Source organism: Phocoena phocoena, chromosome 10 (genome assembly GCF_963924675.1).
Source record: "Phocoena phocoena chromosome 10, mPhoPho1.1, whole genome shotgun sequence".
Lineage (NCBI taxonomy): Eukaryota > Metazoa > Chordata > Mammalia > Artiodactyla > Phocoenidae > Phocoena > Phocoena phocoena.
The window spans coordinates 73,079,756-73,096,496 of record NC_089228.1 but is presented as its reverse complement, the minus strand read 5'-3'; the positions used below and the strand labels follow the sequence as shown (position 1 = coordinate 73,096,496).

General features: G+C 40.4%; 1 pseudogene; it reads right to left on the bottom strand.

Annotated features, from left to right (window-relative positions):
- Positions 1-11,052: 11,052 nt before the first annotated feature.
- On the bottom strand, positions 11,053-11,473 carry LOC136129633 (RWD domain-containing protein 1 pseudogene; annotated as a pseudogene).
- Positions 11,474-16,741: the final 5,268 nt, after the last annotated feature.

Here is a 16,741-nt window from a genome sequence, read left to right as displayed (position 1 = left end):
CATTCAAGTGTACTGGCAAAGTCAGTCCCTTTTGTCAAATACTTCATCTTTCAATTAAAATAAACAGGTTAATAATGGCCCTGTGATGACAACATCTCACTCTGAAGTTTAATGCTAAATAAATTGAGAATATATGGCATCTTGCCATGAATTTATCCTTGAATGAAATAAGGTGGCGTCATCTGCTGTGTTTCTTACCTACATTCTCTTTGTTTTGTTCTCACAGGACCTTCCCTCAGGACAGTCTTTGATAGTAATCAGGAAGCATAAGAGGGGAGGTGGCTAGGTAAAAATTACCATCACTCCAGCCACACTCCACAACATATCTGAATTCAGGACACCCCATCATGGGCCAAAATACCCCATTCTTAATCATGCTTGCCCATGACAGAAACATATACAGCCGCCCCTCTCACCTGCAGGGCATTGGTTCCAGGAGCTCCATGGATACTAAAACTCGAGTATGCTCAAGTCCCTTGTATAAAATGGCATTGTGCAGTTGGCCCTCTGGATCTGTGGTTTGACATATGTGGATACATAGTGCCTGCTGTATAAGACAGAAAGAGACAGCAAGTCCTACCACAGAACCCTGAGGAAAGAGGACCCTTTTGTTCTTGTTCCACAAATTTTTACACACTAGGGAATTAATCCATGCTTTTTTGTTGAATTTTTTTCAACTTTTTATTTTGAAGTCATTATAGATTCACAGGAAGCTGCAAAGGTAGTACAGAGGACTCCTCTGTATCCTTCACTTCACTGCGTCCCCGCATTGGTTACATTTTACATAACTGTAGTACATTATCAAAACCAGAAAACAGATTGGTGCAATATGTGTATAAAGTTTTATATCATTTTATCATGTATAGATTTGTGTAACCAGCTCTGCAATGAAGATACAAAACTATTCAATTACCACAAAGATCTCCTGATACCCTTTAGAGTCACAACACCCCTCCCCCAACTACTGTCCTTAATCACCGGCAACCCCTCATCAGTTTTCTATCTCTGTAATTTTGTCATTTTGAGAATGTTATACAAATGAAATCATGCGACATTTTGAGGCTTTTTTTTCACTCAGCATAACGCCCTTGAAATTCATCCAGGTTGTTGTATGTATCAAGTTTGTTCCTCTTTAACGCTGAGTAGTACTCCGTGATATGGATGTACCACAGTTTGTTTTACCATTCACCTACTGGGGGACATTTCAGTTTTTTTCAGTTTGGGGCTACTACAAATAAGCTGCTATGAACATTCATGCATCAGTTTTTATGTGGATGCAAATTGTTATTTGGTGGGGATAAATGTAGAGGAGTGGGACTGCTGTGTTACGTGGTAAATGTATGCTTTGATTTTTAAAATAACTGCCAAACTATTTTCCAGAGTGACTATACCATTTTACTTTCTCATCAACAATGCATGAGAGATCTAGAGATTCAGTTTCTCTGCATCCACACTAGCATTTGGTACTGTCACTTTTTTTTAAAATTTTAACTGATCTAATAGATCTAATATCTAATGGTAGTCTTAATTTGCATTTCCCTTTTTTTTTCTTTTTCTTTTTGCCATGCCTCACAGCTTGCAGGATCAACCCTGTGTCCCCCGGCAGTGGAAGCTCAGAGCTCTAACCATTGGACCAGCCAAGGAACTCCCCTTAATTTGCATCTCCTTGATGGCTAGTGATGTTGAAAATTTTATTCATGTATTTATTTTCCATTTGTATCTCCTCTTTGGTGAAATGTCTCTTCATGCTTTTTGCCCATTTTCTAGTGGGTTATTTGTTTTTTACTGTAGAGTTTTGAGAGTTAGTTATATATTCCAGATAGTAGTATTTGTCAGATATGTGGTTTGCAAATATTTCCTCCCAGTCTATATCATGTTTTTTCATTCTCTCAACAGTTTTTCACATAGCAAAAGTTTTTGAATTGATGGATTCCAATTTATGGGGTTTTTTTCTTTTATGCGTCATGTTTTTGGTATCAATTTTAAGAGCTCTTTGCCAGGCCTTAGGATCCAAAGATTTTCTCTTATGTTTTCTTCTAAAAGTTTATTAATTTTATGTTCTATATTTAAAATGGTGATTTAAATCTATTTCTTTTTTTTGAGTGATTGTAAGTGGTATTGTATTTAAAATTTTTGTTTCCATGTGTTCGTTGCTAATTATAGAAGTACAACAGAATTTTGTGTATTTACCTTGTATCTTAAAACTCCACTGAATTCACTTTTTAGCTCTAGGAGTTTTTGTAGATTCCCTGAGATCTTCTATGTAGACTATCATGCCATCTGAAATTGGAACAGTTTTTATTTCTTCCTTTCCTATCTGTATAAATTTTATTTCCTTTTCTTGCCTTATTGCACTATCTAGATCTCCCAGTACAGTAGTGCTGTGTTGAATAGATCACATTTATTTTTATTTAACAAATTCATACTTTTTACTTTTCTGTTCTAAGCACTTTACAAATATTAACTCATTTAACCCTCATAACAATCCTGATTCAGGTACTATTGTGTTATCACTCTTATTTTACACATGAGAAAACTGAGGCTCAAAGAGGTTAAGCAATCTGCCCCTACAGTTATCTACAGCTGTGTAAAAATTACTGCCAAGGACTTCCCTGGTGGTCCAGTAGTTAAGACTCTGTGCTTCCACTGCAGGGGGCGTGGGCTTGATCCCTGGGCAGTGCAGCCAAAAAAAAAAAAAAAAAAGAAAAAAAATTACCACCAAATGTAGTGACTTAAAACAACAAGAACCGTTTATTATCTTTCACAGTTTCTATGAATCAGGAATTCAGGAATGGCTTGGCTGGGAGATTCTGGCTAAGGGTCTTTCATGAGATATCAGGAAGATATCATCTGGAGCTCGTCATTAAATGCTCTATTGGGATAGGAGAATCTGTTTGCAGGCGGTTCTGTTTGCCGGGCGGTTCACCCACATCATGGGTGAGTGGGTGCTGCCTGTTTGGGGAGGTCTCAGTTTGTCTCCACGTGGACCTCTCCTAGGGCTGCTTGAGTGACCTTATGACGTGGTAGGTGGCGTTCCCAAGAGCAAGCAATACAAAAGAGCAAGGTGGAGGATGCAATGCCCTTTATGGCCTAGCCTCAATAGTCATACATTAATCACATAGACCAGACCTGATTTAGTGAGGTACAGGACAACTCAAGGATATGAATATCAGGAATTAAGCCATCTTGGAGACTGGCTACCATCATAATCACTGCCTAACTATAGTGAGATTTGGGCTGAGTGAGAGGCATGACTTATGTAAAGTGGGAGAAAGGCAATTGAGGGAGGGCAGCTGGCATCTATTTTGAGAAAATAGATCAATTTTAGGAAAAGAACATTTGGAAATTGAGTATCTGGAAACTGAGTCTCTTAAAATTATCTATACTGTGAACATCTTGGAAAGTTGCCTTATTCCCCAAACTGCTGTCCTGAATGACTGTTCTGTGCCTTCTCCAACCTCCTACACTTTCTCCCCTTCTTATTCTCTACTGATGACATTGCTTCCTAATCTACAGAGAAAATTAAGGCATCCACCACCACAGCTACCCACTGGTAGCATCTGTACCTAGCATCTGCCTGCCCTCCTCCTGCTATAGGTGGACTGTCTCTGCTCCCAAGGCCAACTCCTTGACTTGGGCACTAGATCTCTTTTTGGGAATTCCCTGGTAGTCCAGTGGTTAGGATTCTGTGCTTTCACTGCCAAGGGCATGGGTTCAATCCTTGGTCCGGGGCGGCGGGGGGGGGGGGGGGGGGGTGGGGGGGGCGGGGGGCGGCGACTAAGATCCCACAAGCCCCGAGGCACGGCCAGAAAAAAAAACAGATCTTTTTTCCTCTTAACTACTCAAGGACATTGGGCCTGCCAGCCGTTCACCCCTCTATCTTCAGTTTGTCCCATTCCCATCATTCCCATCAGCAAATATATAAGGCTATATTATCATCATTTTTTTTTTTTTTTTTTTTTTTTTTTTTTGTGGTATGCGGGCCTCTCACTGTTGTGGCTTCTCCCGTTGCGGAGCACAGGCTCCGGACGCGCAGGCTCAGCGGCCATGGCTCACGGGCCTAGCCGCTCTGCGACATATGGGATCTTCCCGGACCGGGGCACGAACCCCTGTCCCCTGCATCGGCAGGTAGACTCTCAACCACTGCGCCACCAGGGAAGTCCTATCATCTATTTTTAATTGTTCTCTTGGTTCACGGTGTTGTTGGAGAGACAATTTACAGGCCCAACAAGGCCCATAAATAAACATAAACAACATATGAAAATGAAAATTTTAAGTATAAGGTAACAAATGATAATGTGCTAAGTTGCACCGATTCTTTTATAATGCAATAGAAACTTAGAAAATATAGAGAAAAGTGTGGTTTTAGGAGGTATAGAGAGAGAGCTGAGGACAGCTTTCTAAAAAGCTATATTTGTCAGAGTTCTCAGTCTCAAGCAATGGAAATAGATTCTGATTTTAAGTTAAGCTAAAATAGCACACAGAATCACTGGGAAAGCTGGAGAACCAGGCTCAGAGCCTAAACAACTACCACCATGGCCCAAACCACTATATAAATAGTGTCTAGTGAGGACACTGTTGTCCACTAGATGTCACACCTCACACTGTTGACACCATCAGGCAGCGACCTGAGCTCGGCACTGCTGCCACAGCTGCCATAGAAACTGGAAGTTGCTGGTGCCAGGAACACTCTTCCATTGACTCTGCTTCTTTTCGCCGATAGCTCCAGAGTCAAAGTCTAAAATAGCTGCATCAGATTGACCCAGCCTAGGTCAGTGCCAGCACCCAGCTTCAAAAGCGGGTTGGGAAAACGAATATCTGGCATTTTCAGCTTCTGTAGTGAGGAGTGGGGTCTGCTTCATAAAATATTCATAAGGTGGGACATTCTCAGATGCTGAACAGCCTCCATCCCCCTGCCCCAAGAGAAGTGTCCACCTACAATTGGCCAAAGCTAGAGGGCAGGAAAAGGAAGGGAATGGTCAGTCAAGAGATCAAGTAGTGGTCCAGGTGTAGTGGGAATGAGCCTTGAAGAGCCTGGAAGGAGCATTCGAGGAAGGAAAGGTTAGGGGCCAAGAGCCTTGGAGAGTTCCAGGGAGAGTAGCAGTGGTCTTCGTATTTGGATTGAGAGGGGTGTCTTGTGACCAAGGGCAATTTCAGGCAAGTGTGGAGGTAGAAGCCAATTACAGGGAATTATGGAGAAAATGAGTACAAAGACAGGAAGGAATCTGGTATTGAAAATATTGAAAGTGTTTGCCTCTTTTAATCATCACAAAACCACAATGCGATGTGTGTTGATTACTTTATGAAGATGATCATCTTTTAGTGGTTTAATTTATTTATTGGACATTTATATTCCTCTTTTGTGAACTGTCCGTTCATATATTTTGGTTATTTTTTTAATTAAGGTCTTTGCTTTTCTCCCAACAAATTGTAGGTGCTTTTCATAGACTCCAGGACTGGATTGAGGGTATGAATTTTGAGGAAAGGAACTTTTTCTTCTGTTCAGCAGTAAGAGTCAAAACAGGCAATTTTCCTTACAATCCTCTGTGAAAAAGGCAGATTTATTTTATTTTTAAAAATAACAGGGGGCCTTCCCTGGTGGCGCAGTGGTTAAGAATCCGCCTGCCAATGCAGGTGACACGGGTTAGAGCCCTGGTCCGGGAAGATACCACATACTGCGAGCAACTAAGCCCATGCGCCACAACTACTGAGCCTACGCTCTAGAGCCTGCAAGCCAAAACTACTGAGCCCGCGTGCCACAACTACTGAAGCCCGCACGCCTAGAGCCTGTGCTCTGCAACGAGAGAAGCCACCGCAATGAGAAGTCCACACACCACAATGAATAGTCCCCGCTTGCCGCAACTAGAGGAAGCCCAGGCGCAGCAATGAAGACCCAAAGCAGCCAAAAATAAATTAAAAATAATAATAATAACAGGGACTTCCCTGGTGGCCCAGTGGTTAAGAATCCACTTTCCAATGCAGAGGACGCAGGTACAATCCCTCCCTGGTTGGGGAACTAAGGCCCCACATACCGCGGGGCAACTAAGCCCCTTGCGCCACAACTACTGAGGCTGCGTGCTATAACTACTGAAGCCCACGTGCTGCAACTACCAAAACCTGCGTGCCTAGAGCCGGTGCTCTGCAACAAGAGAAGCCCCTGCTCACTACAACTAGAGAAGGCCCAGGCACAGCAACGAAGACCCAATGCAGCCAAAATAAATAAATAAATTTATTTAAAATATATATATATAATTCACATACCATAAAATTCACCTGTTTTGAAGTTCACAATCCAATGGTTTTAGTATATCCACAGGGTTGTGCAAACATCACCGCTATCTAATTCCAGAGAATTTTCAGTCCCCTAAAAAGAAACCATAAACCTCACAGTGGTCACTCACAATTTCTCCTTCTCCCCAGCCTCTGGTGATCAGTAATCCTCTTTATGTTTCTGTTGATTAACTTACTCTGGACATTTAATATAAATGGAATCATACAATATGTGTCCTTTTGTGTCTGGGTTCTTTCACTTAAAATAATGTTTTCAAGGTTTATCCCTGTTGTGGCATGTATCGAAACTTCATTCCTGTGACTTCCCTGGTGGTGCAGTGGTTAAGAATCCGCCTGCCAATGCAGGGAACATGGGTTCGAGCCCTGGTCCAGGAAGATCTCACATGCTGCAGAGCAACTAAGCTCGCAAGGCACAACTATTGAGCCCACACGCCACAACTACTGAAGCCCGTGCACCTAGAGCCTGTTCTCCGCAGCAAGAGAAGCCACCTCAATGGGAAGCCCACCCACCGCAACCAAGAGTAGCCCCCCACTTGCCGCAACTGGAGAAAGCCCGCGCACAGCAAAGTCAAGACCCAAAGCAGTCAAAAATAAATAAATAAATTTATATTAAAAAAAAAAAACTTCACTCCTTTTTATTGCCAAATAACATTCCACTGTATGGGTATAATACTACATTTTGTTTATCCATTCATGAGTTAATGGAGATAATGATAATAACTGATTACTGTTCATTGACTAGAATAGGAAACCACAAGTCTACAGTGACATAAATGAATTGAATGTACAGTGAGGAATGAGATATTTACAATTTCATATACCTCCCACAAAATATTTATTAATTACTAAAGAAAAAAGTAACTTCACAGCCTGGCAGACACTACCTTCATCAAGTGACGAAAGTGGACATTATCAGTACTGGGAGGGAACGTTTGAGATCTTGCACCACCTGAGAGGATGCAATGAGAGTAAGGTATCATCCCTTCTATACTATTCCTATCAAAGATGCATAATCTGAATCCAATCATGAGGAAACCCCAGCAAACCCAAGCTGAGGGACATGAAATAACTGGTCTGTAATCTTTAAAAATGTCAAGGTTATGAATGTCAAGCAAAGAGTGAAGAACTGTTCTTGATGAATAAGACTAAAGAGATATGACAATGAAATGCAATGTATGATTAATTATGATTACGACCTGGATCTTTTGGGGACGACTAGAGACTCTTGAAAGGAGTCTGAGAATTCCATGGTAGTTATGTATCAATGTTGATTTGTATTGTATTGGAGTTATGTAGGAGAATGTCCTTATTTTGGAAACTACCTGCTAAAGTACTCAGGAGCAGTGGGTAACAGGTAGCAATTTACTCTCAAACAACTCAAAAACAGGAAAAGCTCTACAATTTGCACTTTTTTTCAAAATAAAAATATGTAAGAAATACAAAATAAAAAAACGAGAAGAAAAGAAGCACGTGCCTACAGCAACTTTGGATCAAGAGGAAGTAAAAAATTGAAATGGGGATTAATTAGGAAACCAGGCTAGCCTCAGATAATACCTATCTGTTAATAGGCTAGCTAGCTGGTCTATTATTCGGATAGATATCAACTGTACTAAGAAAGAGCTAGATTAGCTCAGGTGCACAGCCTTAAATTAAGGTTTATTTAAATCACCAAATAAAACTTTTAATTGGAATTTCTATAGGAAAACTATCTTTGTTACTGCAAGGGTGAAATCCTGTAGGCCTATTTTCCCCCATTTATACAATTATTTTAATGTTGCTCTTCTTAATAAATCAAGGTTTCTGAGGTATTACAGGACAGATGGTTAGGTCTATAGATTATTTTGTGTGTGTGTGTGTGTGTGTGTGTATAAATCAAGTTAATTACTTTAGGGAAGAGCTAAAATTATAATGAGTGATTCATTTGTCTTGTTTTGAAATGAAATTATGTCAGAGTATAACTACTTAGAATTAAGGTTCCTGATTCTTTTTAATCTAATAATTATTTTGTTTGTAAAACTTTTTAAAATGAAGTGATAAACCATCTAGAAAGGAATGAAAAAAAGCATTGTATGTAAAATGCTACAGGACACAGCGGAAGGAAATGCATAGCCTTAAATATTTCACTATGAAATAATTTTTTTTTAAGAATTCATTGCCCATTTTATGAAACTAAGAAAAGAATGACAAAATAAACCCCAAGTGGAGAGAAATAATATAGACAACAACAGAAAATAATGAATTAGAAAACAAAAAGAATAGTAGAAAGGAAAAAAATAAGTTTAAGTGTTAATTATTTGAAAAGACCAATAAAATATATCAACATTTCATGAATCTGGTTAGGGAAAAAAGAGAGCAAAAATATCAAGGTTAGGGGCTTACCTGGTGGCACAGTGGTTGGGAGTCCGCCTGCCGATGCAGGGGACATGTGTTCGTGCCCTGGTTCGGGAAGATCCTGCGTGCCGCGGAGCGGCTGGGCCTGTGAGCCATGGCCACTGGGCCTGCGCGTCCGGATCCTGTGCTCCACAACCGGAGAGGCCGCAGCGGTAAGAGGCCTGCGTACAAAAAAAAAAAAAAAAAAAAATCAAGGTTAGGAATAAGAAAGGAGATACATTCACAGACACAAAAGAGGCTGAGAGAATTATGTGCAGCTCTACAGCAACAAATGTGAAAAACTAGAGGAAATGGATATTCTCAAAGAAAAAAAATTACCGAAACTGACCTATGAAGAAATAGAAAACTTGAAAAGATGAGTTATCACAAAAAAGATCAGGAAGATGAATACAGATTTACCCTTAAAGAAAGCACCGGAACCACATGGTTTCACAGCTGTATTTTATTTCTTTTAGCAAACAGATGATTCCAATGGTGTTTAATTATGCTAGACTATAGGGAAAAAATAAGAATTTTCATGCTTTTTTAAACTAGATCTTGTACTTACTTATTTGATTTCTTTAATGGTTATAGGTTTATTCAGGTTGTCTATGTCTCCTTGATATAGTTGGGTAAATTGTAGTTTTAAAGGGAACCAATCATTTGTGCAAATTATCAAATTAATTGGCACAAGGTTGTTCAGATTGTCTCATAACTTTTTAAACTATGCTGATCCACGACTGCCAATATGGTGGTTTAAGCACAAGCTTATCTGGACAAGGAGTGAGTGGGAGCAGCCTGTACCCGGCTTTCCAAGTAACAAGCCCTAGGTATTAGGGCTGTGGCCACCCACAGGGGAAACCTTTTCCTAGTTCACACAAAGGTACTGTGAGGGCTAGTGGTAGCCTGGCTATAACTTATCTGTAGCCCCCTTTTCTAAGATTGTTTATTTGCTCTCTTTCTTTTTTCTCTTGATCAATGAATTCTGCCAGAGTTTTGCTTATTTTATTAGTTTATTTCAAAGAATAAAATAAATATTTATTTTTATTTTATTTGTCTTTTTACCATCTCCGCATATCTCTGTCATATTCAATTAATTTCTGCTTTCTTTTTTTTTTTTTGTGGTACGCGGGCCTCTCACTGCCGTGGCCTCTCCCGTTGCAGAGCACAGGCTCCAGACGCTCAGGCTCAGTGGCCATGGCTCACGGGCCTAGCTGCTCCGCAGCTTGTGGGATCTTCCCAGACTGGGGCACAAACCCTTGTCCCCTGCATTGGCAGGCGGACTCTCAACCACTGCGCCACCAGGGAAGCCCTCTGCTTTCATTTTTTATTACTGCCACTCTTCCTCTTTCTTCAAGGTTACTGTGCTTGTTTTTCTTCTTAAGTTTTTGAACTGAAAATTTAGATGAATAATTTTTAACTTTTCTTTTGTAATATAAGTATTTAGGACTACACATTTCTCTTTATGAATCACTTTATCTGCATCCAATGAAGGTTTTTTTTTGGGGGGGATTGTTTCTACACTTATTTTTTTATTGAAGTATAGTTGATGTAAAATATTATATAAGTACAATATAGTGATTCACAATCTGATGAGGTTTTTATTTAATTCTGAAAATGTTCACAAAGTTGAAAGAATTGTAGTGATGCCCAAATGCCCAGCACCTAATTTCTACAGTTAAGATTTTACTATACTATATTTGCCTTATCACGGAACTTTCCATTTATCCATCCCTTCTTCTATCAATTTCAAGGATCTTATTTTTGATTCATTTCGAAGGAAGTTACAGACATTAGTACATTTGCTCTTAAACACTTCAGCACACACATCACTACCTGGAGTTCAATTTTTTTTTTAATTTAATTTATTTTATTTATTTATTTTTGGCTGCATTTGGTCTCTGTTGCTGCGCACAGGTTTTCTCTAGTTGTGGCGAGCGGGGGCTGCTATTTGTTGTGGTGTGTGGGCTTCTCATTGTGGTGGTTTCTCTTGCTGCGGAGCACAGGCTCTAGGCACGTGGGCTTCAGTAGTTGTGGCTCAAGAGCTCTAGAGTGCAGGCTCAGTAGTTGTGGCTCATGGGATTAGTCGCTTGGCGGCATGTGGGATCTTCCGGGACCAGGGCTCGAACCCGTGTCCCCTGCATTGGCAGGCGGATTCTTAACCACTGTGCCACCAGGGAAGCCCCTGGAGTTCAATATTTTTATTGATTGATTGATTGAAATCTTAAGGTCAGTTTATTAAGTTTAATGATGAAAGCTGTCAGAAAATTGTTCTCCTGAAAATTATTTTTTCTTATGGCTAAAGAAAAGAAAATCAACACACACTCTCAGCGTAGACACAGATGCTGTGGCAGTCAAGCCTCTCTAAGATGAGGATAGTTCACTAGTTGGTCAAGTCACTCTGTGGTCAGCAGGATTGTAGTCTGGATCATCCACCTCATCCTGTAGGTCCAAATCATTCATTTCCTAGGCCAACAACTCATCTACCTGCACGCTGTATCCAGCATCCTCCAAGAACTGGATATTACATGTGTCAAGATTATGATCTGTTTCAAACAGCTGTTTCCCGCTTAATTTAGTTTTTCCTGCTTGTTCTTTTTAATTCATTTCTTTTTAACTTCCAAGAGTTCTGCATCAAACCTGGCCTTCCAACTTAAGAAATTCTTAATGGTAACAGGAGTGTCTTCAAATAATTCCTTTTCTGCTTCTGCTTCTTTTGTTTCTTTTCTCCTTCTCTTCCAGTTTTTAGTTGATCTACCATTTCACTTAAATTTTCTTGCACAGCTGTAACTAAAGTAAAGATCGTCACCATACCAAGGTTTTCTCTGTTTGTAATATGAATAATTTTTAAATGTCTGAGACATCATTATCTTCTAGGTTTTCCTGGGAGAGAATTTCCTAGAAGGGAGCTTCATCTGGGTGCTTTTCCCTATATGTAAACTTGAGGATAGTCTGGAAAGTTTCATCATTTTCTCCAGCCTCAGATGTCACAGTAATGGTGAAGTTGGTTGGGTTTTCTGATAATACTGATAATAAAACACTACTGAAGGAGAAAGTGGTATCAGGAGAGTTCATTTCTATTTTGGAAGACCAGTTGTTAGGAGGGTTGGATCAATGTATAATCAAGCTCTGAAGGAGTCAGGATAGATGGACTCCAGAGCCTCCAGTTGCTCTGTTCCTCTTGATAATCTGTCACTGTGGCCCTCACTGCTGCCCATGGATTGTGCAGACACCCAGGTTGCCAGGCAGGGACAGGTGCAAAGTCCCTAGCTGGGAGGCCTGGGGCCCAAAGCCAGGCCAGGCCTGCTGAGCAATGTATGGTTATTTTTTAAGGTAAAATTTATATACAATGAAATAAACAAATCTTAAATGTACCATTTGATGAATTTTGACAAATGTCATCCCATGAGTTTCAATATATAGTATACTCTTTGTCATTCAGTTCTTGTGCTTTCTAGTTTTCACTATGATTTCTTCTTTGATCTATCAGTTTTTATTTTGTTAATGACTGATTTCTTTATATGGCCAATACAATAGTAGGCTTATACTGATGAAAAAACAGATGCAATCACCACGTGGGTCTTTGCATCTGAGTTTAGTTATTTGAAGGATACAGGAGGATGTCAGCACAAGCAGGAAGCATAGCATATAGATCAATTCTAACAATTTCCTGGACAGAAGGAAGAGTGGGTTTCCAGACCCCCAAATCCTAATAGATAGGGTTGCCAGATTTAGTAAATAAAAATACAGTATTTTATCCGATAATCCTACAAACAAGAAACAACAATTCTAGATAATAACTCTTAAATGAGTGAACATCATATCATTCTTTCTGGATAGCTAACTGCCCCTCTCCTAGCCCAGCGTAATGTGTGCAAGGCTGGAGTCATTGTACACTGGAGCTAGTCTGGATATGTGCCAGCAATTCCGTCATCTATGCCAGTTGCCCTCGTTAATATCAGACTTAAAAAATATACAACAGGATTAAGCAGTTGAGTCAAGTATAGTATGTACACAGGCATGAACACAGATTAATATTAAAAATATAGTGGACATAATCAACCTCCACCTACATCTTCAGCTCCCTTTCTCACTTTTCTTCTTTTTCTCTGCCCTCCAGTCACACTGGCCTTCTGTGTGGTCCTTGAAATCACTATGGTTTCTCCTGCCACAGAACCTTTGCATATGGCAGAGCTTCCCAAACCTTATGTCAGGAATGGGTTACAGGTGTGTCAAGAAATGATTCCTCTCAGCCCTGGAGCGAGGATGGGTAGAGACTGAGTAGGTGGTTGGAGTGGACAGAGCCAAAGACAATGAAAAAGGTAAATGTAGGGAAACACTGGATGGGGGTTCCCTCTGCCTAGAAGGCTTTACTCTCCACTTCTACCTCCTACTTACCTTCAGATCTCAGTCAAACATCATTCCTCGGGGAAGCCCCCCTAACCCCTCTGACCATGTCAGATCTCCTTACTATATGTTCTCAGGCCATCCTGTGCCCTTTCTTCATTGTACTTATCACAGTTGTAATTTTATATTTATTTATGTCTTCTCAGCTTGACCTGAAGTTTTATGAGAGCAGGGACTGTGTTTTTATATAGTTGTTGCATCTAGCGAGAGTTCTTTTTCATTGTTATAAGGTATTCCACTGTATGAATCTACTATAATGTATTCATCCTACAGCTGAAATTTTTACTTTTATAAATAATTCCATGAGAACATTTTTGTATATCTTTTTTATCGTGCTAAAACATACATAATATTTACCCTTTTAACCATTTTTAACTGTACAATTCAGTGGCATTAAGTACATTCACAATGTTGTACAACTATCAGCACTATCCATTTCCAGAACTTTTTCTGTACATATCTTTTTGATGCACATATGGGCATATTTCTGATGAGCATACATTTAGGAAATGTTGGATCATAGTGTATATATTCAACTTTAAAAAATATTGCCAAACAGTTTTCCAAAGTGGTAGTAATAATTTACATGAGCCCTGTATGACAGTTCCCATGGCTCTATGCCCTTGCTTACACCTGGTACTAGCGATCATTTAAATTTTAATTATTCTAGTAAACATGCAGCGTATATTTTCCCATTTCTCTGATAACTAAAACAGTTTAGCACCTTATCATATACTTAATGATCATTTAGACAATAAAAAGGGCTAAAGAAACAGAAAGAAGACAAACTAAAGAAGACAAAACTATAACTTATGAAATTTGAAGCTCAAGTAGTAATATTTGTGTGCTAGCAAGCAATTTACGTTTCTAAACATATGTCTCTCATTGATCAAATTCCACCCCACAGGGCAATATCTCTCTCATGCTTCCACATTGCACATATGAATTTATGTCTTAAAAAACAAACAAAACCCTTTACTGTCACTTTAGTGGGGTTTAGGGACTTAATAGTGACAAATGTATGGATTGAATCCACCATGTTTAACATAATATCATATTTTCTAATTGGTTATTACTGGTGTATAGGGTATCACACTATTGCCATTCTACTCACCGAGCAGGGAGTGCCTAGGCTCAATTCTCATTTAAAGACTGTCAACATTTTTGTCCCACCCTCTTGGCACACAGCTTTCCATAAGGCTATAAACCCAAGCAGAAGGTTGGCAATAGTTTTGTTCGAATGTATGTAGGGGCAGGGGTGTCCTTGGCTTCAAGCTGAAAACCTGGCCCTTGTCCCCCACCTCCTAGGAGGCACTTATATCTCCATTTACAAGAGCCAAATCTCTGACTGCTACCCTTGCTTCCAGACTTCTTTCAAAGCCCGGTGGGGTCTGTGGCTTCAGCAAATTCACAGGGGTGTTTATGTTTTAAAGCTTAGATATCTTTACCCTTTTCAAGTTTTATCTGTCATTGCTCTATGTCTGCTACATGGGGGGTGTGTGTGTGCGCGTGTGTGTGTGTGTGTGTGTCTGTGAAAGCCTTAAGCCATTTCACCATTTTCATCAGTCTAGTAAGAGTTTCCTGAATTGATGACAGACAAGAGTTGTGACAGGATGTTTAATTAGATTCTCCTTGTTTTCTGTGGAGTTTCTGCAAAGGCCTCAAAAGCAGAAAGCAAACAATAGATGCCAGGTGACCTCTTCCCCCATCCACCTCAAAGGGAGATGGAAAGAGATTGTGAACCAGTCTGCCAGCATTACTAATTACCCACACTGAGTCAATACAAGAGAATGAGAAGTGTGTTGCGGAGTTACCTGTGAGCTCTATATTTCCTCTCTCGCCATTCTAGGGAGGGACAGGGGTCTTTCCCTTTGCCTAAAGCCAAGTGAGATAGAGGCCTCCACTAGCACCTCTCAGAATGTTTGGCTTATATCTCCTGGGGTTTGGAAATCCATAGGGACTAATGTTCTAACTCCCACCTGAGGTAGTCCAGATGCAAGGTGCTGGCTGACCAGGTTCCCTGGGATGGTGAGTAAGGTGGGTGGCATGGAGAGCGAGCCGCACTGCCCTTGCCAGCAAGGCAAAGACGCATGAGTTGTCCTGTGGGCCAAGTGTACCTAGAAGGAAACCAACTTGGAGTCATTTAAATAGGGTCCTTCCCATGAGCGATACCCAGAGAGGAAAGGGACCTCAGGAGAATATGTTTTACATGGGATGAGCCTCCAGAAGGCCAAGAAGTTGGGGGGAGAGGAGTCATAGGCAGTCAACCAGAGGAGCGGCATTGCCTAGGCCCCAGCAAGAGGGTCATAAAAAAGCCCACAAAGGTGACACACACAAGAGAGAAAGAGCCAACATTTGTGAGTCCTCCACGTCCATAGGGAACCAACTTCCAAAGATAATAGTATCCTGCACCAATTGGAAAAAAACTGTGCCCCTTTCCCCTAATCCCTTCTTCTCCTCACCAAACCCTGGGGGAGAGGGGTTCATAAATAGCAGCTGGCCAGCAGGAGAGGAGGAGTAAACTCTCAGCAGTAAAGGCAGGGATGTGGAGAAGCTCGGCACACCTTCCTTTATCACAGCAAGCGTCACACCTGAAGCAGGCAAGAGATGGGCAAAGGGAGATCCTTTAGCTTGAATGAAGTTTAGAGTTGAGTTATGTTTAGGGCAGGTGTGAAGGGGAAGCAAGACAGTTTTCCAATTATATACCACAGAGTCCAGCTCCTTTGATAAAAATAGTTATTGAATATTAGAGAAGGATTGAGGAGGAAAAGTTGATACAGAGTATAACTAACCCTGATTTAGAATGTATGTACTCCAAGTATCTACACATACCTATTCACATTTTCTTCATATTTACTTAGATCCCACCAAAAGCATGGGTAACCAAAACTCATATACAGGTTAATAAAGACAGGGTATACACCTCTGGCAGAGTTTTAATTGGTACTCTACTCTACACAGTCACTCAGGACCCAGGCTGACAGGCTGCACCATCTGGAATACGTAGCCTCCTCTGTTGCCACAGCAAGAGAAGAGCATCTTATAACTCGTCTTTCCTGATTGCCTGGAAGTGATACAAGGTGCTTCCATTCACAGCTTGTAGTAATTAGAAATAGACATAAGACTCCCCTTTCTGAAATGGGGAAGGAAGCGTTGTCCTTGTGCCCAGCATGAGAGCAGCCCCAGGTATCGGTGAGCCCTGGGAATGTCTCCTAGATCTCCTAATCCCACCAACCCAGAGATGACTAAAATCAACTTCCATGACATTTTACATGGCAGCTTCACTTACAGAGGCTGTCACCTTTCTCTGACAGACCTTTTATGCTGCTGAGCTGGTGTATCTGAATCTCTGATTGCTGCACAGGACACATTATGAAATACGTTTTTAGACTGTTTGGAAACCTTGTACATAACTCATATTTTCTGGCTAAGAGCTATCACTTTCTCAGATTGTTTACTTACTTTTACCATCAATCCTGGTAGTTTTCTTTTCACAAAGAAATCACATTAAAATTTTTTTTCTTTACTGTCAAATTACACAGTCAAAAGAAAACAATGGAATTGGATTGAGATGTGGATAATGGGCATTTAGCAGTGTTCATTCATTAGCTGATAACTCATTTCCTCACGATGACTTCCCAGTATACAGATAATCCCAATTCATGTTTCAAAT